Source organism: Mustelus asterias, chromosome 22 (genome assembly GCF_964213995.1).
Source record: "Mustelus asterias chromosome 22, sMusAst1.hap1.1, whole genome shotgun sequence".
NCBI lineage: Eukaryota > Metazoa > Chordata > Chondrichthyes > Carcharhiniformes > Triakidae > Mustelus > Mustelus asterias.
Genome location: NC_135822.1, coordinates 12,638,095 through 12,665,157, shown reverse-complemented (window position 1 = coordinate 12,665,157; position 27,063 = coordinate 12,638,095).

Below are 27,063 nucleotides of genomic sequence, written 5' to 3'. Positions count from 1 at the left end.
CCGTGGAAGCAACCACAACACTCACATACTCAGGCACTCACGGGTGCCCGAGCTCTTCACTCCATTGGCATGCTTTCAAGGATGTATTCTGGGAGACAAAGGCTACCCACTAAGAAGATAGCTACTCGCGCTTGTAAAAAAACCCAAGCAAGGATGCAGAAGAGAGGTACAACATATAAGACGGGGCAACCCAAGTGACCATCAAGCAGGCCATATGTATCTTGAAGATGTGACTCAACTGTCTAGATTAACTTAGAGGCATCCTTTATATGCTCCAGCAACGTCCTTGTGTATAGTGATTTCCTGATGTGCTGTTGACAACTTGGTACTGCAGAGGGGAGAGCCTCCGACCTGTGAGAATATAGTGAAGTGCAATGAATATTGAGACAATCAGGATGTGGAGAAAGCTGCTGACTAGGCAATAAATCTTGAAGGATCCCAGGGACACAGGGAAAGAGCAATGTCATGTGCCAGGGAGGCTTGGGACACTCTAATGCAAACATACTTCATATGGCCCTTGACTAATGATCTTTGCACTCCAACAAAGATTCATATTTCTGCTGTACTGTTGCCATTTCCTTCTTTTAACATCCCACCCTGTGCCCAGTTACACCTCACTCTTTGGCACAGGGAAAGAGATGACCACACACAGTATGATTCCTTCCAACCAGCCCTTGGTGCAAGCCAGAGTTCTTCTGAAGTCCCAGAGGGCTGCAAGTAATAGAAGGAAATGTCACCACAATGCAACATATCATAATTGTACATAAAAACAGAAGCAACTAGCAAATATTTAACAATGTTTTCAACTGTGACGCAAGTGCAGCTAGGTGCTTTTCTTTAATTTCTTCCACATGCTCCTCTGTGATGCTTCCCCTGTGCCATCACCTAAGGTGGAAAGAGGCTGCTGATGTTGCTGTCCCATGACTTGGGATGACCATGGTGGCTGTCCTCTGGTTGCCCAAGGCCTGGAGAGCCTGAGTGTGCTGAGGGGTTCCTGCACCCTCTCGGTCACTCACTACTCATGTGGTAGTGGCCCTCGCTCCTGGTCCTGATATTGAGACCTTGGGCCTACTCACAAAATCCAGTTTTCATTTCTAGCCCTTAGTTGCATTTTCATAGGGCTCCTCCAGAAGGTGAGATTGCAAATGTTGGTTAATGGAAAAGCTGTGCCATTATTTTGAGTGGAGGTCAGAATAGTTGCCCTGCTCCAATGTGGCGCCCAGTAAGACGATATGAGGAGACTACACTGATGGAAGCTCTGGAACTGACTGAGTTACAACCAGAGATAAATCTTGATTTGAACACAATGAGGATGGAGTGTAGAATGCAATGTTATAGAGTGAATGAAGGTTACCATTCTTTTCCAAACATCTTTCACTTCTATCTATCCATAACAGTCAGAGTTTCACGGCCACCGTTCCCTCATTGGATGACAGGAACTCTAATTCTGGTTGGACTGGGTACTCAGAACCTCTTTTATTCCCTTCCCCAATGCTTTAGTGAGCTTCCATTTATAATTGTGGACTAAACCAAAATTGAGTGGTTTAGAATGGCAAACTGTTTTCAGATTTATTGCAATGAAACTTACATACATTTGATGAAGTCTTGTTGGTAACCCTTCTTTTTAATTTGGTCACTGAACATAAACAGTTTTTAAAAAATAGGGACTGCTGTTTCAACTTCTGCAAGAAGTTTGATATATATGTTAGCACAGTCAGTTTAAAGCAGATTTTTAACTGTTGATTGAGGAGAAGACCCCAGTAAACTTCAGAAAAACATAGATGGTGCCAGAACGAGAGATTTCCTGCAAGCTATGCCCAGCATATTCCCTAATTCTATCTTTTACTCTCGTTCTATGCTTTTAAAACTTTATTCTAACTCCTATAAACTCTCTAACAATGCTCTAATTAAATCTCTCATAGATTTAGCACACTACGTTGATCTTTCTCTACACCCTAGCTATGACTGTAACACTAGATTCTGCACTCTCTCCTTTCCTTCTCTATAAACGGTATGCTTTATCTGTATAGCGCAAGAAACAATACTTTTCACTATATACCAATACATGTGACAATAATAAATCAAATCAAAATCAAATCAAAATCAAATGATTTATTTGCATATTCAGCTAAATGCATGACAGCCAATTATTTTGAATTTAACTTAAGGTTCTGTAAAATTCAGCCAAGCCATGGTAACCGCTGGACAGAACCTGTTCATTGAAATGAATTGTCAGAAGATGGTAACCAATTGGAAACTTCACAGGAAAAGATAACAAGCTGACACCCATATTCAGAAGAGATACTTGGAAAGAAACAGAATGAGTTTATGAGAAATGTTAATTATAAAATGGCTCAGTGTTAGATTCTAACTCATATCAATAGTAAGAACATAATACATTGTAATTATATGGCACCTTTAACATAACAAAACTTCCCAAGGTGCTTCACGGGAGTGCCATGAAACAAAAGCTGACATGGTGCCACATATTAGGAAATATTAGAGCAGATGACCAAAAACTTAGTCAAAGTGAAAGGTTTTAAGAAGTGTCTTAAAAAATGGAACAGAGCAAGAGAGACAAAGAGGTTCAGGGAGGAAATTTCAAACTTAGAGCCTTGCAACTGGATGTGTGGTCACCGATGGTTAAGTAAGGATAATCATGAGCCCTGGACTTGCAGAGCAGATATATCTCTGAAGACTGTAGGGCTGGAGGAGAGAGGGAGACGAGAGCCATTGGAGTATTTGAAAACAAGGATGAAAATTTTAAAATCCTGGCGTTGCTTAACTGGAAGCCAATGTAAGTCAATGAGCACTGGGGAGTTGGATGAACAGGGTTTGTGTGGATGTGAGTTAGTACATGGGCCGCGTGTTTGAGATGAGGGCATTGGATTGGTCAAGTCTCAAGGTAACAATGGAAGGGATGCGAGTTTCAGCCCCAGATGAGATAAGATGGGTAATGTAGTGTTACAGGGTTGGAAAGAGGCAGTTTTATTGATGGGGGGCGGCATGATGGCACAGTGGTTAGCATTGCTGCCTCACAGTGCCAGAAACTCGGGTTCAATTCCAGCCTCAAGTCACTGTCTGTATGGAGTTTGCACGTTCTCCTGGTGTCTGCGTGGGTTTCCTCCGGGTGCTCTGGTTTCCTCCCACAGTCCAAAGATGTGTGGGTTAGGTTGATTGGCCATGCTAAATTGCCCCTTAGTGTCAGGGGGTTAGTAGGGCAAATAAGTAGGGATATGGGGATAGGGCCTGGCTGGTATTGTGATTGGTTCGGACTCGATGGGCTGAATGGCTTCCTTCTGCACTGTAGTGATTCTATGATTCTATGAGGTCAGAAGCTGCTCTCAGGACCAAGGTTGTGAACAGATTGGTTTAACCTCAGACAGTTGCCAAGAGTGGACTGAAGACATTGGCAAGGGAACGGAGTTTGTGATGTGGACTGAAAGCAATAGCTTTGGTCTTCCCAAGTTGGAGGAAATGCCCATTCCACAGTACTGGATGTTGGATAAAGAGTGTGACAATTTAGGGACAGAGGAGTTGAGACAGGTGGTGATGAGGTAGAGCTGGGTGTTATCAGTGTACAAGTGGGAACTGAAGCTGTACTTTTGGATGATGTCCTTGAGGGGCAGCATGTGAATGATAAATAGAACTGTGATGGACAGATCTTTAGGGGTCACCAGGGATATGAGTGCAGGAGCAGGAAGAGAAACTATTTTTCTCACTTTGGCAGTTGGATTAAAGACTTGCACCTATAAATAAATAATTATTATGTTGTTGTTTGATTATTTCTTTTTTCATAGTCTAATATTAATTTTATGATTCCCTTATGGAACCCCAAACCAAAATTACCAAATTTACCAAATGATCCCCAGTTGAAGAGATTATCAACAAGATCTCACTTTTTGTCGCCTTTTGTTATGACTTTAGATTCTAAAATGCTGTACCTTAATCTTGTACATTTTTTGCTGCTCTCCCTTTGCTTTAGTTATTCGGCAGGTGACTATAGTCTGGCAGTGAATGGGGAACTCTCGGATATACATTCACAAAACAATTTGTTCCTATCTCTTTACGAATTATATTACAATATAAGAGCTTTACCTTAATACAAATCAGAATCAACATGAATTAAATGTAAATTAATGAATCATTGTACAAGCTATAAATCACACAGACAGTAACAAAAACAACAAAGAGTATCTCACAAAATTACAAGCATTTATATTGTTCCCACACTAATGTGGCACCACATGCAATCTCACAGTCTTTCCAATTTGGCCTCTGGTATGTAGAATCTTTCACTTTCCCACTCAATTGATTCAGTCCTCATATCATAATCTATCCAAAGACCAGTAGACAGTCATCATTCAGACACTCTGCAGAACCATCTTAGCTCGGTTTATTACATTCTTGATGGCACAGATTCCTCAGAGACTCCCTTATCCTTCACTTTTAATAAACCTTGTTAAACAGTCTATTCAGTTATGACAAAACTGAAGCACTGACAGTAAAATTTTCCAACTCACAATCTTTGTTCTCATGCTGAATTCAGCTTTCTATTCTGTTTAACTGCATTACACATATACAGCTCTTTACAAATGTGCCTTCTCTGTTCTCCCTTCTGCTGCAGCTCTCCTTCCATTTGTAAACTCCCTTTCTTTTGGTGCTGCTTCCTGGCCAAGCTTCGTTAGGTCACATTGTCCAAGAAACAATTGATCCCTTTAGAACATAGAACAGTACAGCACAGAACAGGCCCTTCGGCCCACGATGTTGTGCCGAGCTTTATCTGAAAAATAATTAGAATTGATGTAAACTCTTACAACCCCTTTTCAAACATTCTGAAAAACATCTACAGATTCCACAGACATTTCAAAGAAATTTCAAATTTTCCTTACTATACTGCTTCCAGGTCAAAGGCCATCACAATTTTAAAAAATTAAACATGAGGTCAGATGAGGTGATCCATACCACATCAAAGACTGAATCGAAATCTTACGAGCCAGAAGATGGTCCAATACCTGAAACAATGACCAAAAATGGTTTCCTGTTGTTCCCTAGACATGCTATCAAATTCTTTCTCAGATGTCAAAGTAAGCATAGACAGTCTTGAATAAGTAAGGAATTGAGATTGGCTCATGATTCATGGATTTGAAAGCCAAAATAACCCTTTGGTTTAAGAATGTGACAAAGGCCAAAGTCCACCAAATAATGCACCATTCAAAGTTAAAAAGACTTGAAAAAGAATGGGATAAATCAGAAAGCAATGACTGGGCTGTGGCAAGATTAGATTTTGAGAGACTGGTAAATGTAGGAAATAGGGAATATTGAGGGAGATGTGGAGTTCGGCAGCCAGGCATCTGGGAAAGAGGAATTTTGAGCAGGAGATTATGTGCTCTGTGTTGATTTTGACACAATGAGAATGCAGAAAGGGGGAGGAATTTTATGGGACAACATATTTGAAAGTTAGAATGCACTGGAGGGGAAGTGTTAGTATAATATGAACCAATCATCAAGATAGAGTTGAGAAGTGTCGTTATGAAGAGATTAAATAAAGAATATCACTCATTCCTTTTACAAAAGAAAACTATCTTTACTGTTAAACATACAAGCTTCTTAAGCAGCTGAAAAATGTTTTCAGCATGTATTATGTCTTCCTCTATCAAAAATCCAGCCATAGTGTGTAAAATGGTTTACATTTTCACAACAGCTAATGGCAGTCACGTCACACTGAGTTAAGTAAATATAATGTCACTGGAATGTCTAGACTTCGCAATCAGTTTTGATGGAATACAAATGAAACTGTTTGGTAATGCATGCATCGCTTTCTTTCTTTATGTTTCTTTTTGCACTCAGTACCCTCACCTTCAAGTTGGCCATATGTATAATTAAACTGAATCGTGCAGAATGTGTAGTCTAATGTCATCAAATGCTATCAAGAGCTTGTAAAGGAAAATCCATTCTCTGTAATGTATCTTAGCTCTGCAACACAGTTCATTGGTCTCTTGATGAATGTGTTGTTGCTTAGTGCATGAAGGCCAGTTGCTTTATTAATGGTAGTTTTGCAGGCTGAGATAGGACTAAGGACAACAGCACTGTTTTCCAGTTATATGTCAAATCCAGGCAATGCAGGAGAACAAGCTCTACTAACCCTTTCAGAACTGAGATCGAATAGGTTCAAACAATATTCAATCCTTTCCAAATCATTTAAAACATTTATAAAGCAACCTGATGCTCCATATGGTATTGAACAGAATAAACAATGTCACAAGATGCAGCCCCTTCAGATGAAGTTAGGCTACACTTATCTATGCAGGGGGACATTGAAAACTCCATTAGTATATTGTAAGAAGATTTGAGGGGTTTCCTAATTTCCTTCATTCCCCCTTCAGCCAATCCCATTAATAATCTGAAAAACTTGTTGTTCAGCTTGTGGCTAGTGGTGGGACATTAAAGATGCAAGATGACAAGATGGTTATATAACAAGTCACCATTCTTCGAAAGTGTGAAGCACTTAGACATGTTTGCTGATCTAATAATGTGCTGTATGAATGCCATGGATATTTATTTTATAAAATAAATTCTGAGTAATCACATGCTTTATTATTACAAATTGATAATAAAGTTATTGATTTAAGTTTGGATGATATGATGAGGTTCAGTTGGTAGCACTCCAGCCTCTCAATCTCAAGATTCTAGGCTCAAGTCAAGTGAGCACAAAAGTCAAGGTTGACACTGCTGAAGGTGCCGAATTTGGATGAACTATTAAACCAAGACCCCAACTTGCATGCTAAGGTGGATGGAAAAGATCCCACGGCACTATTTTGAAGAAGAACAGGGCATTATCCCTGGTGTCTTGGCCAACTTTTATCCCTCAATTAAAACATTACAAAAACAAATTATTTTGTCATTATTTTACAATAGTGGGTTCATGGATCTGTTAGACCATGATAATATTAATAATGTAGGAGTGACATCAGTAGTCAGATGACAGAGGGACTCTAAGACAGCTTGGTACAGAATAGTCCTTTCCTGAATACCATAGTTTTTTTTTATTCATTCGTGGGACATGGGTATTGCTGGCTGGCCAGCATTTATTGCCCATCCCTGGTTGCCCTTGAGAAGGCGGTAGTGAGCTGCCTTCTTGAAACGCTACAGTCCACTTGCTATGGATTGACCCACAATGACGTCAGGGGGGCAATTCCAGGATTTTGACCCAGCGACTGCGAAGGAATGGTGATATATTTACCCTGAGATCATTGTAAATATTTCTTAATAAATTGTTTAAAGTTAACCAAACTGACTATCTTAAGTCCATTGTAGGGAAGCAGTCTTATTAAGGTTCAATGCGACCAGAAAGCATGGCATAAGTAAAACCTCACTGAAGTTTGGCAACAACATCAAAACAATTATTATATTGCTGTTTGTGGGTGTTTGCATTCATAAGTTAGCTGCTACACTTCCTGCATTACAACAGTGACGACACTTGAAAAGTACTTCATTGGCTATAAGTGTTTTGGGACATCTGATGTTTGGAAAAGGTGCTAATTGAATGCAAGCCTTTCTTGCTTTAATTTGAAATATACACAGTATCTGAACACCAGAGACTGAACCAAACCATTGAGAATTACTATGACAGCAACTTGTGTTTGCATAATACCTTTAACGTTAAAAAAAAATCCCAATGTACTTCACAGATCAGCACAAAGAGAACAGATGTTGGGCGAGGAAGGGAAAATTTTGGGGAGGGAGATGCAAAACCGTGAACAAAGCCTTGGGTTATGATGAAGTCCTGAAAAGAGCAGAGAAAGGTGGAGAGGTAGAAGAGTGTTGGAATTTCAAATAGTGAGAATAGTTCACACATTGACTGTAATTTTTTTGTTCTTCTCCAAAAAGCAGTCACTCACACCAAAACAGAATTCCAGATGTCCTGGTAGCTGCCTAACTAACACCCGCCCCACCCGATTAGTGTCAATCTTTTCCATTCGTGAAGTGGACAGAATTGTGAGCATGAATGTGCCTGATCCTGTCTTCACTTGTAACCCACACATCAACTTTCCAGCAGTTGTTAGTTGGTAGATATCAATATAACTAGATCCCCTCAAATCCAGAGATGCTGAGATCAATTGCATTGTACTATTGCTACTCCTTAGCTGAGATTGACTAACCCAGGATAGACGAAGCTTTGAAACTTGAACTTTGCTTGTCTGCATGACACAGTACCACTCCAGGCATTTATCTATTGTCATGAGATGGATGGGGGTGAGCGGGGAGAAAAGAGAAGCTCTACAAAATCAATAATTTAAAATAACAATAATTACAGCCATGAAAAAGCGACTGTTTTTGCAGCATCTCAGCCCCTTGCTCCAGCTATTTTTTATAATATTAGATAGCATAACAGGATGAGTCTGGAGGCAAGTGTACTGTGGACCAGCTGATATTTCACTGTCTCTGATGTCCCCTCAGTGCACAAATGTGATGGAGGATCTCAGCTGGGATCCAAAAGGATCAGTTCACAGCAATTTCCACATTGTAATATGTGCTGAGGCATCCTAGGTTTTGCACATAGTGGCTATTCTGTCTTTAACCCTTTGTACTCTGTATGCTTTGCTATGGCGGTTTCATTTCTCATATCCTTTCCTATTCAGATGTGTAAGAGTGCACCAATGATCAGGCTTTTGATAGGTTCAAATAATCAATATGGCTGTCCATTTTTAGCAAACAAACCAATTTTTTTTAATGTTGCGTGCATCTGCAAAATGTACAGCAAGCAGAAGAACAAAATAACCTGTACTGATATTGAACCTTAGCACTCTTGGGACATCTCAAAGCTCTTTATGGACAATTTATTTCTTTTAAAGCGCTGACACAGCTGTTATTCAGAGAGGAAAGCTTCCACACAGCAAGATCCCACAACAGGGATTGAGCAATTAATTTTCTTTTGGCTGAGGGAGTAATGTTATTCCTGTCACCAACAAAAAGCTCCTTGTTCTTTCATAGCTCCATGGCATCTTTAATGTCCAGTGAAATAGGACCTTGGCACCTTTTCTAAATTATGTACAAGGTATGATAGTATAACTATCCTGTTGCGGGTGTTAAAGAAAATTTTAAAGAACAACCTACATCACGACAAATCCACACAATATTACTTTGTTTTGCACTTACAATAGCCATTGGGAGTGATCAGAAGGATCTGCTGTCAGTTGTTCTGTTACAGCCATCTTTTATACATCTACATCTATCATACGAGTATATTCAATTCTGTACCGATCTAATCTCATCAGTCGTCTTATACAGATCTAATCATACGAGTGTATTCAATTCTGTACAAATCTAATCACATTCCTCAATACAATGGATTTCCTACCTTGTTTACCCAATAGGCCTTTACCAGAACACAATTACACCCATAATTAAATCACTTTTGTGGTTTTAACTTATTTTCTAGAGCATTCCATTCTTTGTATGCCTTCATTTTATTCAAGTCATACTATCCTCGCTAACCCCTGTCAATTGTTTACCCAAGTCATGCTAAACCATATTTTCTGAGTTAACCCCTTATTTATATTCTACTTTCTCATGGGACAAGACAAAGGCCCCCGTTAATAATTCAGAGAAGGTGAGTTCAAATCCTAGCATTGCAGTTTAAAAACTTGAATTCAGAAAATAAAAAGCTGATATCAGTAAAAGACACCATGAAGCTGTCAATTTTCATGGTTCATGAATGCCCTTTTGGGAAGGAAAGTTGTCATGCTTATCCAGTCATTTTAATGTGACTTAAATCCCATACCAACATTGTTGACTCTTAATTGCTTTCTGTTATATCAGCTCAGATGGAGATGATCAATAAATACCAATATTGCTAGCAGCAATGCCGATCTTCAAGGGATGAATTACACGTCTAAAAAGCTATACCCTCTCAATACCATTGCCCAATGCCAAGTCCTTGGATGAGACTTGAATCCACAGTCTTTTAGTTTAGAAGTGAGAGTGTATCCTCTGAGCTAAGGTGATATAGACAGAGGAAAGTGAGAAGATGTAAAATTTGGCCTTTTAGGGAAATTGAAATTAGGGAACGTAAGAAAATAAAAGTGAAATACAATATCATAAGAGTGAGTGATCAGGCAAGAGGAGAGAATGGGCATTTATTAGTGAGTAGGGTGATAAAAATGTTTCACATTTTAATTACAGTTCTCCTTCAATTGTTTTTGTAGATAGTGGTGAATATTAAAGTAGGATTGTTAATCCTCGTATTTGAGTTACAGTTTTGTCACTGTAACATTGATGTTTATTTCAGTATTGGCCAGCTGAAAACTTAGAAAATTGGCTATCCCAGGGAATCCATTAGTTCCCTGAATATACAAGGATTCTAGGAATTAGGGCCGGGATTCTCCCCCCAAAAAAGTGCCCAACAGGTGGGAAAACGGGAGTTTTTGCCACCTGTTTTTTGGGCATTCTTAGTTGAATGAATCTTTGGCTTCGCACCAGAAAGTGAGGAGGGCGGGGCCTCATCCCGTTGGAGAGGTCAACAACATAGTGCTGAGTGAGCCACTGCGCATGCGCCGATCTGTCAGTGGGGAGATCGGTACATGCACACTAGCCCCGCATCACCGGCCTCCCGATTGCTGGCCTTCCTGATTGTTTCCTTGTTCCTCAACACCGCCCTCCCCTCTCAATTGCCAGACTACATGAACCCCCCTACCCCCCAGCCATGGCCAGCCACGATTTCCACCCCCCCATCGCCGGGCCAGCCCCTCCCTCCCCCACCGATCCCTAATGAAGAGTGCTCAGCGGGTGCCCCCAATCACCACTGATCGGCCTCCTAGTAGGCCCCGCCCCCAGTAGGCAATGCCTCTTCTTGCACTGTCACCTTGGCACTGCTTGGTGCCCCCTTGGCACTGCCCAGGATCGGGTGGGTAGTGTCAGGGTGCCTGGTGGACAGGGCCAGGGTGCCAAGGGTCATCCCCCTGTCCCCCAACCTCATGGGGGGGGGGCCTCAATGGCTTCTGTCCACACCAGTGGGTGAGCACACCTGGTCCCCGTTGGTGGGGAACAGTTTTAAACTCTGCTGGTGGGAACCACTCCTGGTACTGGGGGAGACACTAGCGGGCCCAGAGACTACTGTCCTGGGCTCACTAATCATATGGAAATAATGATTTCCATATGGTAATCAGCCCCACGCCAATTCCGTCAGAAAAAAGAGCCTGGGAGACTTACGATCGGCCGAACGCTGGTCATGAATCCCACTACAGATCCCCTACTGATGTCTCCCGGTCTGCTGCGCTAGTTGTGCAGTGCAGTAGGCTGCGAGATTCCCAACCTAGATTTCTCAAAGCTGAATCAGATTTTAATGTTTTTTATTCCTTCATGGGATGTGGGCATCTCTGGCTAGGCCAGCATTTATTGCCCATCCCTAATTGCCCTTGAGAAGGTGATGGTTAACTGCCTTCTTGAACTTCGAGTCATAGAGTCATAAAGGTTTACAGCATGGAAACAGGCCTTTCGGCCCAACTTGTCCATACCATCCCTTTTTTAAAAATCTCTGAGCTAATCCCAATTTCCCACATTTGGCCCATACCCATCTTACCCATGTAACTGTCTAAACGCTTTTTAAAAAGACAAAATTGTACCCACCTCTACTACTATTTCTGGCAGCTTGTTCCAGACACTCACCATCCTCTGTGTGAAAGAATTGTCCCTCTGGACCCTTTTGTATCTCTCCCCTCTCACCTTAAACCTCTGCCCTCTAGTTTCAGACTCCCCTACCTTTGGGAAAAGATATTGACTATCTAGCTGATCTGTGCCCCTCATTATTTTATAGACCTCTATAAGATCGCCCCTCAGCCTCTTTGCTCCAGGGAAAAAAGTCCCAGTCTATCCAGCCTCTCCTTATAACTCAAACCATCAAGTCCCAGTAGCATTGTAGTAAATCTTTTCTGCACTCTTTCTAGTTTAATAATATCCTTTCTATAATGGGGTGACCAGAACTGTACACAGTATTCCAAGTGTGGCCTTACCAAAGTCTTGTACAACTTCAACAAGATGTCCCAACTCCTATATTCAATGTTCCAACTAATGAAACCAAGCATGCTGAATGCCTTCTTCGCCGCCCTGTCCACCTGTGGCTCCACTTTCAAGGGGCTATGAACATGTACCCCTACATCTCTTTGTTCTATAACTCTCCCCAACACCCTACCATTAACTGAGTAAGTCCTGCCCTGGTTTGATCGACTAAAATGCATCACCTCACATTTATCTAAATTAAACTCCATCTACCATTCGTCAGCCCACTGGTCCAATTGATCAAGATCCCGTTTCAATCCTAGATAACCTTCTTCACTGTCCACTATGCCACCAATCTTGGTGTCATCTGCAAACTTACTAACCATGCCTACTAAATTCTCATCCAAATCATTAATATAAATGACAAATAACAGTGGACCAATCACCGATCCCTGAGGCACAGTACTGGTCACAGGCCTCCAGTTTGAAAAACAATCCTCAACAACCACCTTCTATCATCAAGCCAATTTTGTATCAATTTGGCTACCTCACCCTGGATCCCGTGAGATTTAACCTTATGCAGCAACCTACCATGTGGTACCTTGTCAAAGGCCTTGCTAAAGTCCATGTAGGCAACATCAACTGCACTGCCCTCATCTACATTCTTGGTTACCCCTTCAAAAAGCTCAATCAAATTTACAAAAACTTCTGCAGTTCAAGACTCAGTCATGTAGAAACATGTAAGGGACTCGAGAGTACCGAGTATTCTCAAGGTACATTCTGAGGGTGGGATTTTCCAGCCGTGCTGAGAGCTCAGGTGCCATTTTGCTATCACAGTATACTGTGAGACCACTTCCCTCTCCTCACGGACACTGGGGCCCCTCCCCCCATCAGCATGTTCCCCCACCCTTTTCCCAACACAGGTCACCAGCATCAGGGCATCGGGGCCCTACTGATGGGTGCCCATCATGATCCTCGACATTATGCACCCGTGCATAGCCCCCAGTCATATTCCCTGCCCATCAAAGACCCCACCATCATAGCCCAGCCCTCCTGGAGTTCCCGACATAACACCTTCACCACAGGAAATACAACCTTCCTCCAAAGGACAACTCGGGATGGACAATAAATGTTCATCTTTCCAGTGATGTCTGTACTTTGGAAATTATTATTTTAAAAAACTATTCGACATCCATTCCATGTAGCAGCCTCACAGCCAGGGACGCAAGAGACCCATCAGCCTGGGCTGGATTTTGACCCAAATCCACGAAATGAAAGGTCAATAGTTTAATGTTCCATCCATTAAAAAATAAACAACAAAGAATGTATAGAAAATTGATCAGAATAACTTGAAAACAGGCAGTATAGTGAAATATTTTACATTTAAAGATGCTGATGGGGCAGGAACCATCTAACATATAGTTATATTTCCGTTTACTGGTACTTTATAGTTCCCATGCATATTTATATTTAAATATTTATAAAGTTTCTATTATTCTATTAACTATTTATTGATTTATTATTTAAAAGATTTATGCTCAACCATTAAAAATGACTAAGCTGGATTTCACCTATAAGAGATGTCAGATACCATATATTGTAGGGAATGTCTAATGTAGCTTTTCCCTTCAGCACAGAGTGGCAATCAATCAGAAGTGGTGGGACTATTTTTTAAACAGTGTTCTATATGATTCCACTAGAAGCAGTGCACCAAATGAATAGGATGTTGAGGTAGCTAACTTTTCATTTTAATTGTTGGTTTCTTTTCTACAATTTTCATATATTAATCTATTTCTTTAAGCTTCTTATAGCAATCATTCCAATCCAATAATTTTAAATAGCACATAGCATTACAGAGAGTTCCTTCTCTGTGGCAGGAACACTAGTACAGCTATCAGAAATGGGTATCTTCCCTACTATCCCAAACTGTGGGTAACTTTCCTACTGTCTGAATTTGCTGGAGATATTGACACAATCTCCAGGTTACTTGCCTACTGTCTGAAAAGGTAAGTAACTCCACCTCTGTCTCAAATTACAGGTAACTCTACTAGAATCATAGAATCACTAAATCCTTACAGTGCAGGAGAAGGTCATAACTGCAGTTGTGGCTCTCCTTTGCTGGAGTCCTTGGGTATCTCAGTGGCGTCATCAGCCATTTTTTGAGTGGATAGCCTTTGTTTGCCAGTTGAGTGGTTAGCCAGCCATCCAATTATGCTGGAGCAATGAACAGCCTTAGCATCTGGGAGTGATTCAAAGCCTTCAAAGCCACTGGCACAGGGGGTGGCAACCTACACAATTGGCGACAATTTCGGGGCCAATAATTCTGAACATAAAGGTGACAGTGTCCCGAGAGAGGTGGAGTCTTCTTCGGCACTAAACATCTGACAAGCCCAGATAGGATGGGTGCTGCCTATACACTCTATCTGCTGAGTATTGGCATCTTCTTTAGTCACAATTCAGCATGGCCTTCCACCCCTTCTGGATGCACCACTCAATCCATAGGGCCAACTCTGGAAAGCTGCCTGTGGGCAACTGGCCTCCTCTTCCTTCTGGTCCTCTCCTCCTTGATGGAAATCCCTCCCAGCAGAGTACATAATCCCTATGTTGGCACAATGATGCTGGAACACTCTCCCAACATCATTATACCTCATTTTGCGACCATTCGTGCCTACTGCTCAACAAACACAAAACTCTGACCCAGATAAATCTCCAATTGTCTCAAATTACAGATAACTCTCAATATCTAGGTAACTCCTTCTCTCTCAAAAGCCAGATCATTCTCCAACTCGCCCAATCTCTAGTTAACTTGCCTAGTGTCAGAAAAACCAGAAACTTTCCTACTGTCGAAATCTCTAGTTAACTCTGCAACTGTCCAAAACAAAAGGGCTGCGATTTTCCAGCCCCATCGTGGCAGAACCCCCTGATGGAGATTCAACAGCCCAATCAAAAGTCCATTGACTTTCGGCAGGACTGGACAATGCCGGATGCTGGCAAGGCCGGAAAATCACACTCCAGGTAATTCTCCCACTATTTCAACCTGTAACCAAATCTACATCTCTCCCAATCTCTAGGTAATTCTTCTCCAGTTCCTAATACCAAGTCACTCTCCTTTGTCCCTAACTCCAAATAACTTTCCTACTGTTCCCAACTCCAGGTAAATTTCTCACTGTCCTAAACTCCAGGTAACACCCACACAGTCCCAAACTTCTGATAGCTTCCCTACTCTCCCAAATATTAGGTAACAGTCCGATTATCGCAAACTGTTGGTAGTTCTCATACTGTCCCAAACTCCAAGAAACTGTAATACTGTCTCAATGTCCAGGTAATTGTGACTGTCCCAAACTCCAGTCAACACTTCTAATGTCCCAAACTCAAGGTAACTTTTCTATTGGAACACTGTGAGCAGTTCTGGGCACCACACCTTTGGAAGGATATATTGGCCTTATAGGGAATGTGGCGTAGATTTACCAGAATGATACCTGGAATCCAAATGCCACCCATAGAGTCCGAGACATAATTATGTTGGTAGTTGTTAGCTGCTTATTAACAAACAAGTTGGAATGCTGGAAGTGCCAGAAGTGTTAATATACAGACATAGAAGCAAGAAAGATCTCAGTTTAATCCCTGTGTTAACTGATCTCAGTTAAGGCGACGATAAGACAGCCAAGCTTGATCTCAGTGCCCCTGAGATGGGGAGACAGAAAGAATTCAGCCAGAGTTTCTGCACCTCATTATTTTCCTGTCACTTCTGGTGGAAAAGTCAGATTGAAAACTTGATTGTGATGCTATTGAGGTGGGATAGCCTATCAATACTCAATGGCTACACTCTTAAAGAGAGAATGATTGCTTAGTGGTTAGCATTGGGCATTTCCTTCAAAAAGTTAAGGAGTAACATTAGGGAACAAAATAAACACCTGCCAATTCTTTGCGGTGTGTGGTTGAGAGGATCATGATCAATCTGCAACTTCACAATTCTGCAGCACGAGTTAATCGGGTGCATGGGCTTATTTTTCTTGCTAAACCTTTGCCTTGCCAGTCGGAACAGATAGAGGGATTTTAAGAACTAACTTCACACCACTTAAGATAGAGATCAAGCAGGCTCCAGGACCTGCATCTTTAAAGAGAAGACTCCCCAAGAGGCCCCGATGACAGACAGATGCCTGATGGGACCTGTCGGCACTAATGGTCTGTAAAGTGCACAGTGCTATCTGGAAGAGACACACTGAGTGTTTCCCTGTGGCAATAGTTATACCTGCATGGCTAATATCATGAGAAATTGTCTGATCTGTCACCAGATGTTAGGAAGTCACTCTTCACAACCTGTTGAGGTCAAGTCTTTTTCAAATGAGATAAAAATGTGACTGCTGATTATTAAACAATTCAGGATCATTCTTCATTTCATTTAACCGAGCAAAGTATTATTGATTAACAACTGATAGTGGAACGGGAAGAGACGTATTTCAACCAAAAACATCACATTGGGCCAAATGACCTGTTTCTGTGATGTATATTTTTATAAAATTCTACATACAGACACTCCTTTAGAAGTTCCTTCCTCCCTTCCCAAGAATTCATTCCTTCAGTATCGTCACTTCTTTCCCTTTTATAAGATCCTCCTTTCCAATATGCTTTTGCCCCCTTTACCCCACCATTTGGTATCCCCCTTGGACACTGGAAAATGCTTAGAAATGTCCTTTCATACTTAAGGAATACTATGGGAGTGGAAACTCACTGTGAAACTAGGTACTGTGGACGGACATTTTCATTCCCAGACTAAGTCCCATTGAGGAGGTGGGAACCAAGAGTGTTTCTCTCTCTGCATAGGCTGCTTGGAATTTGTGCGACATTGGCCTAATTAATTATTCAGTCAGAGGTTGCTCACAATTTAATGTGGGCTGGATCACACGCACCCACCGTCATCTCCAGGGAGCCATATTTAAAAGGTGCCTGGACATCAATTTACCCACCATTGAAGGAGGAGATGGTCCACCGATTCCAGGGATCTCCGGTTCCCAGATTCAGTGATGCATCCCTCGAAGTGGTGCTCAATTCAGTGGAGGCAGGAGGGACGTTCTCTACCCAGAGGATGGAGAGAGGAGGCCATGCCATCAGGCCAGCCATGCATGAGAGGAAGTCTCCAGCGCTTCTACCAGAGGACTGCCCTGCAGTGCAAGACACAGGTGAATGCTCTCATCCACTCTATCAAGATAAGTGAACCCTCAACTGCTCACATTCACCTCACTGAATGGTACAGGCACATGGGCCGCAGTGGACATGCAACCCATACATAAGAAAGCTACTCAACTTAATAAGGTGATGCCTCATAGCCCCACTACAGTCCATCTAGTCTTCAGTTGAGGAGGTCACTATCAGTCCCTGACCCTTCCATACAGAGATCTCTGTTGCCGTCTGGGGGGAGGATGGCGTGATGGGGGATTGGTGCTCAAGAATTAGGGCACCAGCAGGCACCAGTAATGACATGCCTCTGTGAGCCTTATCCTTCTGTCTGCACGGGCTCACTGCTCTGGAGGGTGCTGCCCCAGGATTCTTCTGGACAGCCTGCAGTGCAGCAACAGATGGCACACAGTCGAGTGGGTTATTTGTCACACTGAAAACATGAGGATGCTACACGAAACCTAATAGCTCTCAATCCCACCTGCTCTCTTTGTGCAGAAAAAGTTGAGGCAAAACAGAAGAGAGAAGACAGGGGGTGCCGGTCTGACCTCAAGAATCTCACTCACTTCAAAGAGTGGGCAGCCCAGCTGGCAGGGGAGGAGCCAGACTGAGCCTGTGGAGATGGGCAGGTCAGCAGGCAGCCTCCATCTAGTAAAGATCCATGCAAAATACAGTCACATAGAAACCAAAGGGTTATGCGTTACTCCATGTTGGAGGCAGATCATGCATGCAGTCACTCATTCCCTGCCCTCTTACTTACAGGTGAGGGCAAGCAAACAAGCGGAGACCCTGTCCAACAGATCTTCCCGCCCACAGAGGATTGAGGAGATTGGGGAGGAGGAACAAAGTGCACCTGTAGAGGCATCACAGCAGTCACCTGCACCCTGCAGCAGCCCAGATAAACACACCTTGGTGGATACAAGATGTAGTTCAGGCAGGGCTTCACAGTCTGGTGGTCACTGCATGGATATGTGTCCACAACAGGAGAAGAGAGGGTCAGTCAAACTCATCACCTCTCAGGATTGTTGGGAGGAGGCACCTGCGATGTGCCAGTCAGGTGACAAGCCTCTGGGGTGGGCGCTGCACGATTGCAGGCAGAGCAGCAAGAGATGGGAGAACATCAGGCAGAGCTGTTGGAGGCCATGAATGGAGTGACACATGAGGTAGAAGAATCCATCTGCCTGCTCTCTGATGAAATGGTGCTGACATATCTGTGCATTGAGATCTCAATGGGGAGGATGGCAGATGTCATGGAGAACCTGGTTCAGCAGAATGCCCAGTTTCTGCCAGAGATACGTGCTGCTCCATTGCTGCAGCCACAGGTGAGGTTTTGCAGTAGCTACATGAGAGGAGGAATAGGGCACCTCTACCTCCAGGAATAAGGCAGGAGCCCTCGTGCTCCAAAATGAAAGTGGAACGGTAGTTGTACACCACTGCGAACTCCACTTGGTGTTTAGCCCTTCAAAATCACCTTTGCCTGTGATCCCCATTCAACTTTGTCATCTGTGATTGCACAGGGAGAAGCTGCCTCATAGTAGGATGGCCAAAGTAAGCCAGGGTCCTCCAGGTCTCAGGTCTCCAGAGGATGGCTACCAAGATCATCCAAGGCAACAGGGCAAACTGGTCAACAGAATGTCTCCACCCCTGCTGTAGATGTCAGGGGAGCATTTAGAAAAAGTGGAACACAGGATTAGGGAATTTTGATTTCATATGTGGTTGAAAGGGTGCGCTATGCTTGTTAATTTTCTGACACTTCTGTAATTAAAGTAATGTGATGATTGCCCCTTTAAGGATCTATCTGCAGTGTAAGGATCACATGATCTAGGGAACCAATTGGGCAGCAGGGTGGAAGATCACCCTGGTGAGCTCAGGTTTCTGTTCCAGAACCTCCTCAGGAGTTGACTAGCAGCCATGAGGCTGCAAGCCTCTGTATTATACTTATGTGTAAATAAACATTGCAGTTGTAATTTACCTAACTGGTGAACCAGAATTATTACATTGGCAACAAGGATAAAAGAAAAACAAAGTGATTCCAAGATCATGAGTATAAAGTCAGGTTGAAGTTCAGCTCAAGTTGAGAAACAGAAGAATGTTTGCAGATATGTCCTTATTTGGACGGATAGATCCTTTTGATGCCTCTGTGAAGGATTGGACACAATACATTGAATATTTGGGCTATGATTTTCAGGCCAATGGAATAAAGGAGGAGGGGAAGAGAAAGGCAATCCTTCTGAGCACGTGTGAGACTCAGGCCTACAATTTAATATGCAGCCTCACATCCCCAAGCACACCTGACTCCAAGTCATTCACTGAGATAGTTGAATTGGTGAAAACACACTACCACCCAAAGCTATCAGTAATATTGCAGAGATTTAAGTTTTATTTATTTATTGCTCATTAGAGTTAGGCATCAGGTGGAGGGGAAACTATGAGGCACTAAATTTAGTATAAAAATGGCTAGTCTGTCTGGAGAGAACTCAGGAGTAGGAATGGCAAGAGTGTAGAAATTGTTGTAGGTTCCCTAATTATTGCCCAGTGATGCACATTGGGTAAGGGCAATGGTTGGATTGGGCCAAAGGGTCAAATATTTAGGAAAGAAAATCTTCCAAAATAATTCCATACTTTTGGGGAATGCAAAGAAAATAAGGAAGAAAAAAATCTAAAAGAATATCACTTGCATACCCCGAAAGAATATTTCTAAACCGAAATATTTTCATGGAATTACTGAATCTTTGCATACATATAGAGTGTTGTTTTTTTTTCCAAATTGTACAATACTGGAAATGTAGCATAAAATCTTTACTAAACAAAATGCCTGGGTGAAAGGTACATAAATTGAAAGCTAGAAATGACTTATTGTCTTTTTGAAAGGGCCAATGGATTTGAAGCTTGCTGCTTGTGATTTATCAGGCATTAAGTGACTCTTCACACTGTGCAATGTGATGTCTGCTTGAGCTGTCACTCCCATAGACGATGAAAATATAATTGACTGTCACCGAATCCAAGAAAAAGTCAGCAATATGCCAAATATCAAGTTCATATCAACTTGTTCACAATGAAACTGTTCATGCCTTTTTTCTCCCCTCCTTTTCAAAAGACACACACTTATCAGCTGCACAGTTCCTCAACGAAGCTGCCATTTTACATCTTGAAACTGAGACAGTCAAAGTTCAGCAGGTTATTTGAACATTTAAGGTATCACCATTTATGTCCCCCCTCCCCAACTTCACACAGATAATTGCAACAGGAGTCATTAGATGACAATCAGGAACATCCCCAATGTCCCAATAGGCCTCCACACCCGCCTGACCTCTTCATTCCTCTCCTCCCCTTCTAATCTCTGGTTGATTTTCCACATCTTCTTACTGGCACCCTGACTGTCTTAGATCTGCAGACCTTCACACCCAACAGCACACATACATTGGTGCATATACCAGTCACAGCTCATGCAAGTTATTCAAATATGGTACTTAGATCAGTCACATCTTCCACAGAGCAGACATTTGTACATACCTGTCAGATCTTACACAGGATATTCACACCTGATGTATTGTTCAGTCACATCTTGCACGGGATAACCATACCCACTACCTAGTGCCTGAGCCAATTGTGTTTCTCACAAGGTACAATGTATAAACCAGTTGTGTCCAGCAGAAGGCAACTCTAGTTTCCATATCAGTAATTTCTCTGTGTCTGAAATAACCGTCCTCTCAGCTAGGGAAGGTGTGTTAGGGACTTAGTTTGGGCATGAAAATGTTCGTCCACGGTACCTATGAGAAAATAAATTAAATTCTAGGAGTAACTTACTAAACATAAATCTGTCCTCAAATATCAACTGCACGAAATCAAACCCCACGTATCAAAGTTTGTTTCAAAGTCAGATTCTCGCCATTCAATCTTTGCACCAGAAACTTCAATGACTTCTAAAATATACTTTGTTTCTTTAAAATGGCACTTTCAGAAACAATGTACTGATCACAATAGCAGATGTTCATTAGTTCTGATATTTCATGGCTTTATAGTTTTTAGGGCTCTTTAAATTCATTGGGAAATAAATCCTGCATTTTTAAAGAGATCGATTCGACCGCTGTTTCTTCAAAGTATTGAACAGTTGCTAAATTAAATTAAAGTTCAATCACCACAATAAGGCATGAGGGGAAGGGGAGGGAGAGTTTGGCTTATTTCCAGGATCTTAATAGACTTAATAGGAAACAATCGTGTAATGTACTCTGACTGCGATTGCACCTAACCATGCGTGGAAGATTGAACTTGCTTGCCTGATCTCTGCTGCTGCTGATGGAATTAAGTAGTGTGAACTTCAACGCTAGTTTTATTTTGTTGTTTTGTGCTCATTAAGGTGCAGGATGTTGCTCCTGGAGAATAGAACACTTTCTATTTCTGGCACCCGGGGGCAGAAATTGATATGCATCGTTTCTGTATTTCAGGAGTAAAACAGGCACAAAGCAAATCAGTTTAGCAGCACCCACTTTGCATTGCTGTAGAGTCAGATATGACCAGTCCTTCGAACTTACAGTACAAGTTAACATTGGTGCTCAGAGGAAGTCAAATGATAAGAGGATGTGATCAGAGGTGGCCTTATCTGTAATTGATATCACAGAGCTAGCAAGACCGCATGAAATGGCAAGGTCAAGGGGGTGGCCGTGATTCTGAGCTGGGGATTTTACGTGGAGGGAGGGATTTAGAGAGGATAAGAGGGCAGTGAAATCAGAGGAGAAAGAACGCGATGAGTTTAGACAGAAGTTGAAGTCACCAAGAACGTGATGTCAATTGGTGTAGAACTTAGGGAGGAAAGCAGTGAAGATACTCAGTGCTAAAATTGTCATCATTCTTAGTAGTACAAAACAGAACAATGATTTTGAAAGAGACGTAAGATGGGTGGAACAGGGCAAGGTGCTCAAAGGAGGAGTGCCAGAGGAGTAGGGGAACAGACCAACATAGAATGTGATAAGCACCCCACAGCCTTCACAGCTCTTACAGGGCAAGTGGTGGATGATGTATCCAGGCAGGGAGGCTTCATTAAAGGGAAGGTGTTATCATCTCACAGCCAGGTTTCCATTAAGGCCATGGTGTTGATGCAATTATCCATAATAAATTCATGGATGGCAAGGGAATAATTTTCAAGTATTCATTGACAGCAGCAAACTTCACCTGCTACTAATAGTTAAGGAAATTGTCAGGTCCTCTTCTCAGAACTTCCCTGTTAATGTGGGTAGTGGGCAGGTGTTTGAAATATGTTAGCTTAATGCACTTTTAATGCAGTTTACATATTTGCATCTAGACTTAAAGGAACCTAGCATGATGGCTAACTATATTCCACTCCATACCACAGCTACATATGGCAATGCACATGGTACCTCACGGGGAGTATTTAGTATTTCAGCTGACTCTTCCAATATTCTTCCCTTTCCCTTTCACTTGAAGGTTCAACCTTGCTGTTGTTCAGTTCATTCAGCCCCTATTACCTTTCGTGAATTGTAAGTCCAGTCCACTAATGTTAGTTGTCTATTTGATTAAGGAAAATTGCAATCCAGTTTGTTCCTGTCCTCATGCAATGTCCACACATGCATGAGCCATTGCATATGATCAGGGGTGAGAACATTGGATCTGATGTATTTCCCCTGTCCTAACACAATATCAGACAAGAAGATCCCACCACTGGTCAATGACGGGCCGCCTCCACCACCACGAAACACGTCGCGGGTTGTGCGGAAATCCACCCAAATCCCACTGTATTTATTTCCTACCCCGCCCTTTTTCCCCTTGATTATTTAGTATTTTTGGAATGCTATTAGCCTCACCACCTGGACACATCATCCACCACTTGCCATGTCCAGACCTTCACAGAAGCAATATGGTGCTTATCACCAGATTCCATCTTGGCCTGCCCCCTATTCCTCTGGCATGTTTCCCTCCTTTGAGCATCTTGCCTTGTTCCACCCTCCATACCTCTCTTTGAATGTCATTGTTCTATATCACACTCCCAAGTATAATATCAATTTTCTCACTGCGATATCTTCACTGCTTTCCTCCTTCAGCCTCCACACTGAACAAATTCACATTCTCAGTGACATCAACCCCTGATTTACTCTACTGCACCCTCACATTTGATATCCTAGTACCTAATAAAAGCATTACTCTCTCTCAACATGGCTGATTCCCTGGTAAGTGCACCATCTTGTCTCCCATAAAACCAAGGGACATAGACTTAAAGGATATAGTGGAAAAGTTATTAAGCCATCCATTGCCAGATTTGGCCAATCCACTTAAAACACCATTTTATTTGCTAAAATTGTTTACTATTCCAGGACCATCCTGGAATGCAAAGTTCATTCAAGGCTTCTTTTCTCCACATCAAACCATCTTCTCAAACACCGCCACCTGTCCCCTCTTAGAAAAAGCTAAGAAACTTATGACAGAAACAATCCAATAAGTTGTCTCTACCATGTGCCTTCTTTCCACTAGTCCATCTGTTCAAATTTCCTTTAATGATACTCCCTGAGCTAGCCTTGAACTTGCATCTTTCTTGGTCTCCCCTCATGTCCTCTCTGAACTCATCTGTCCATGAGATCTATCTCCTGTTCCCTCGATCGTATTCCCACTGCTGATCACCCACTCTCTCTTCCTAGTCCCCATGTTAGCTGATATTGTAAATGTTTCTCTCTCTTCAGTGTTGTTCCTCTCTCATTTAAATCTACTGTCGTCAACCCTCTCCTCAAAAAATAAATCTTAACTCCGCTCTCCTTGCAAACATCCAACCCATCTCCATCCTCCCTTTCCTCTCAAAAGTCTTTGAACTTATTGTCACCTTCCAAAATCATTCCCTTCTGTCCCATAATCCCATATTTGAATCCCTCCAATCGGGGAATTTGGATTTTGGCCACAGTACCAAAAGAGCTCTTATCAATGTTACAAGTGACATCCTACGTAATTTTGACAAAGGTAACATTTCCCTCCTCTTTATTCTTGACCTGACAGCAACCTTTGACATGGTTGGCCACATCATCCTTCTCCAATGCCACTCCACTATCATCCAGCTGAATTGGACTGTTCTCGCCTGATTCCTAACCACTGTCTCCATCCCAATTCCTGGCAGTGTGAAATAAAGCCTGTCAATACCTTGGGTGTTAGGTTTGACCCCGAGCTCAGCTTCCAGACTCATTATTGTCCCATCACTAAGACCATCTACTTCGACCTCCATGACATCACCTGGCTTCACCCCTGTCTCAACTCATCTGCTGCTGAAATCTTCATTCATGCCTTTGTTACCTCTAGACTATTCCACATACTGCTGCTTGACCTCCCAATTTCCACACTCTGTAAACTTAAGGTCATCCAAAGCTCTGCTGTTTGTGCTTTAACTTGCAGTAAGTTCAGATCCCATATCACACTTCTGCTCATTGATATACTTTGACTCCAGGCCAAGCAACACCTTGACTTTAAAATTCTTATTCGTGTTCTCAAATCCTTCCGTGGCCTGACCTCTCCTTATCTCTATAATCTCCTCCAGACCCCACAACTTCCTGTGATATCTGCATCCCTCTAATTCCAGCATTTTGTGCATCCTCAATTTTAATTGCTCCACTATTAGTGGTTGTGCCCTCAGCTGCCTAGGATTCATGCTCTAGAATTCCCTCCCGAAACCTCTCCACCGCTGTGTTTTGCTTTCTTCCTTGAAGAGCCTCCTTAAAACCTACCTCTTTGACCAAGCTTTTGGTCATCTGACCTCCTTGCTCTTTATACGGATCAGTGTCAGACTTGATTTGTATCATGCTCCTGTGAAGCACCTTGGGATGTTTCATTACGTTAAAGGTGCTATACAAATTAAGTTGTTATTTTACTATTTTAGTGGCACTGTATAAAAGTAATTTGTTTTTAACCGATGAAAGCTCCCTAAGTTTAATATAAATAGGCAATTGAGAGACCAATTGGATTATTCAGGGCATACGTACCTTATAGGGTTAAATTTATGCTATGTTGCTGTGTTTTCCAAAAGCACACTTTGAAAAATTAGTCACAAATGTGCTTGTGGTCTCTTGATATGAGAGCGCATGTCGATAAAATTGGGTCTTGTACATGTGGTTTATCATTTATTCTCAATAGCATTTTAGGTAGAATTGTGGGTGAAAATCTATGCATTGTGAAACCCAGGCTCCATCGGTCAATAAAGAGACTCTGTGTCTTTAAGATTTGCACTGAAATATGACTCAAGCCTGTACTTTAGTTCCTAAACTGACTCTAATTATCTGCTACCTTCTGTTCTGTGGTCCCTGCTGTGATGAAAACCAGCAACGCTAAAGCAAACTGGTTCTTAATTTTCCCTGACAGCCTGCCTTAAACATAAAGGCAAATCTCTCCTCTAATTAAAAGCACATTCAAAGTCCAAACAAATTAAGTACAATTAAATCCTCTGAATTATGAGTATCTATCACTTGGAAATATTTTTGTAAAAATTACCACATTTAGATCAAAGTCTCCTGCCTCCTAGTTTAATTGCATCATTAGGAGCATTGCAACAGGCTTCATAAATATAAAGCCTGCTCGTTTCTCTGGGAATACTGAAGGGACAGCCCTCAAGCTAATTGTTTCCATATTTCCATAAGAGGTTCATCTGTTTGAGCGAGCATAATGGGACAGACTGAGAGTTTCACCTAATTTGGTCCCCTATTATTTTACACGTTGATTTATCATTTTTCGAGGGTGCTTTTTTTTTTATTTTTTATGGACTGCATTCATCTGAACAGCCTCCTGGTTTTTCAAATTCCTTCAAGTATCAGGCTGAGCCCATCTGTGAGATTACAATTTTCCTGTCTCAACGAGCAGCAATCAATTATTGATAAAGCAACAGTCTTTCATTATGTCAGCTTACTCAGTCTGCATCTTAATCAAACAACCGATAGCACTGAGTGTTGTGGAAAGTACAACTATATTAATTGCTGTTGAGGAAATATTTAGCCATTTGATCAGCTGTTATCTTGAATCGCCCAAGTGTTTGTGCAAATAGAAAGAATGCCGAATAATTCAGAAAACCTACCCTACTCTTTGCTCAGCCTGATTGTGTTTTACAAAGCAAGTTGCAATGATCTGAAATCACTGCCAGAAGCACATTGGTGCTTACGACTCTTCAAAATGGGTTCTCTAATCATATGATCTGAGATAACTAAAGAGAGATTAACTACAACCCTGCAACAAATGATTCTGGACAACACTAAAATAGCTCTCCATTAAAACGCTGCAGCATATTTTTCTTTGTTGTAGTTAGAATTCTTCCAGGAACACTCACTATTCCCATGCCAAGAGGAAGGAAAGCAGTTCCCAGGTCACTGAGAGGGCCATTCTGTAAATGCCGAGCACAAGAACCACGCAGAATGATAGGTGCACCTCTCTCCAGTCTCCACGAGACATTTCCCCCCCCCTCATCCTGCTATGGGATGGTTAAGGTGAGAGACTTCAGTTATGGACTGATTGGAGAAGCAGGAATTGTTCTCCAAATAGCTAGCTGGGTAAGGGAAGATTTAATAGAGGTGTTCATAATTATGAGAGCTTTTGAATAGAGTAAATTGGGTGAAATTGTTTCAACTGGCAGGAGGGCTGGTAATCAGGGAGCAAAGATTTGAGATAATTGGCAATAGAATCAGAGGCAGATGAGGAGAATTTGTTTTAAGCATTGAGTTGCTGTGATCTGAAACTTACTCCTAGAAGCAGATTCAAAAGTAACTTTCAAAAGTGAATTGGTAAGTATTTGGAAAGGAAAAAGAAAAAGCAGCATCGTAGAACTAATTGGAATACTCTTTTGTAGGTATGATGGCCCATATTTGTGCTGTATGATTCTATAATTCTTCTATCAACACAATGGCCAGAATCTCTGACCTC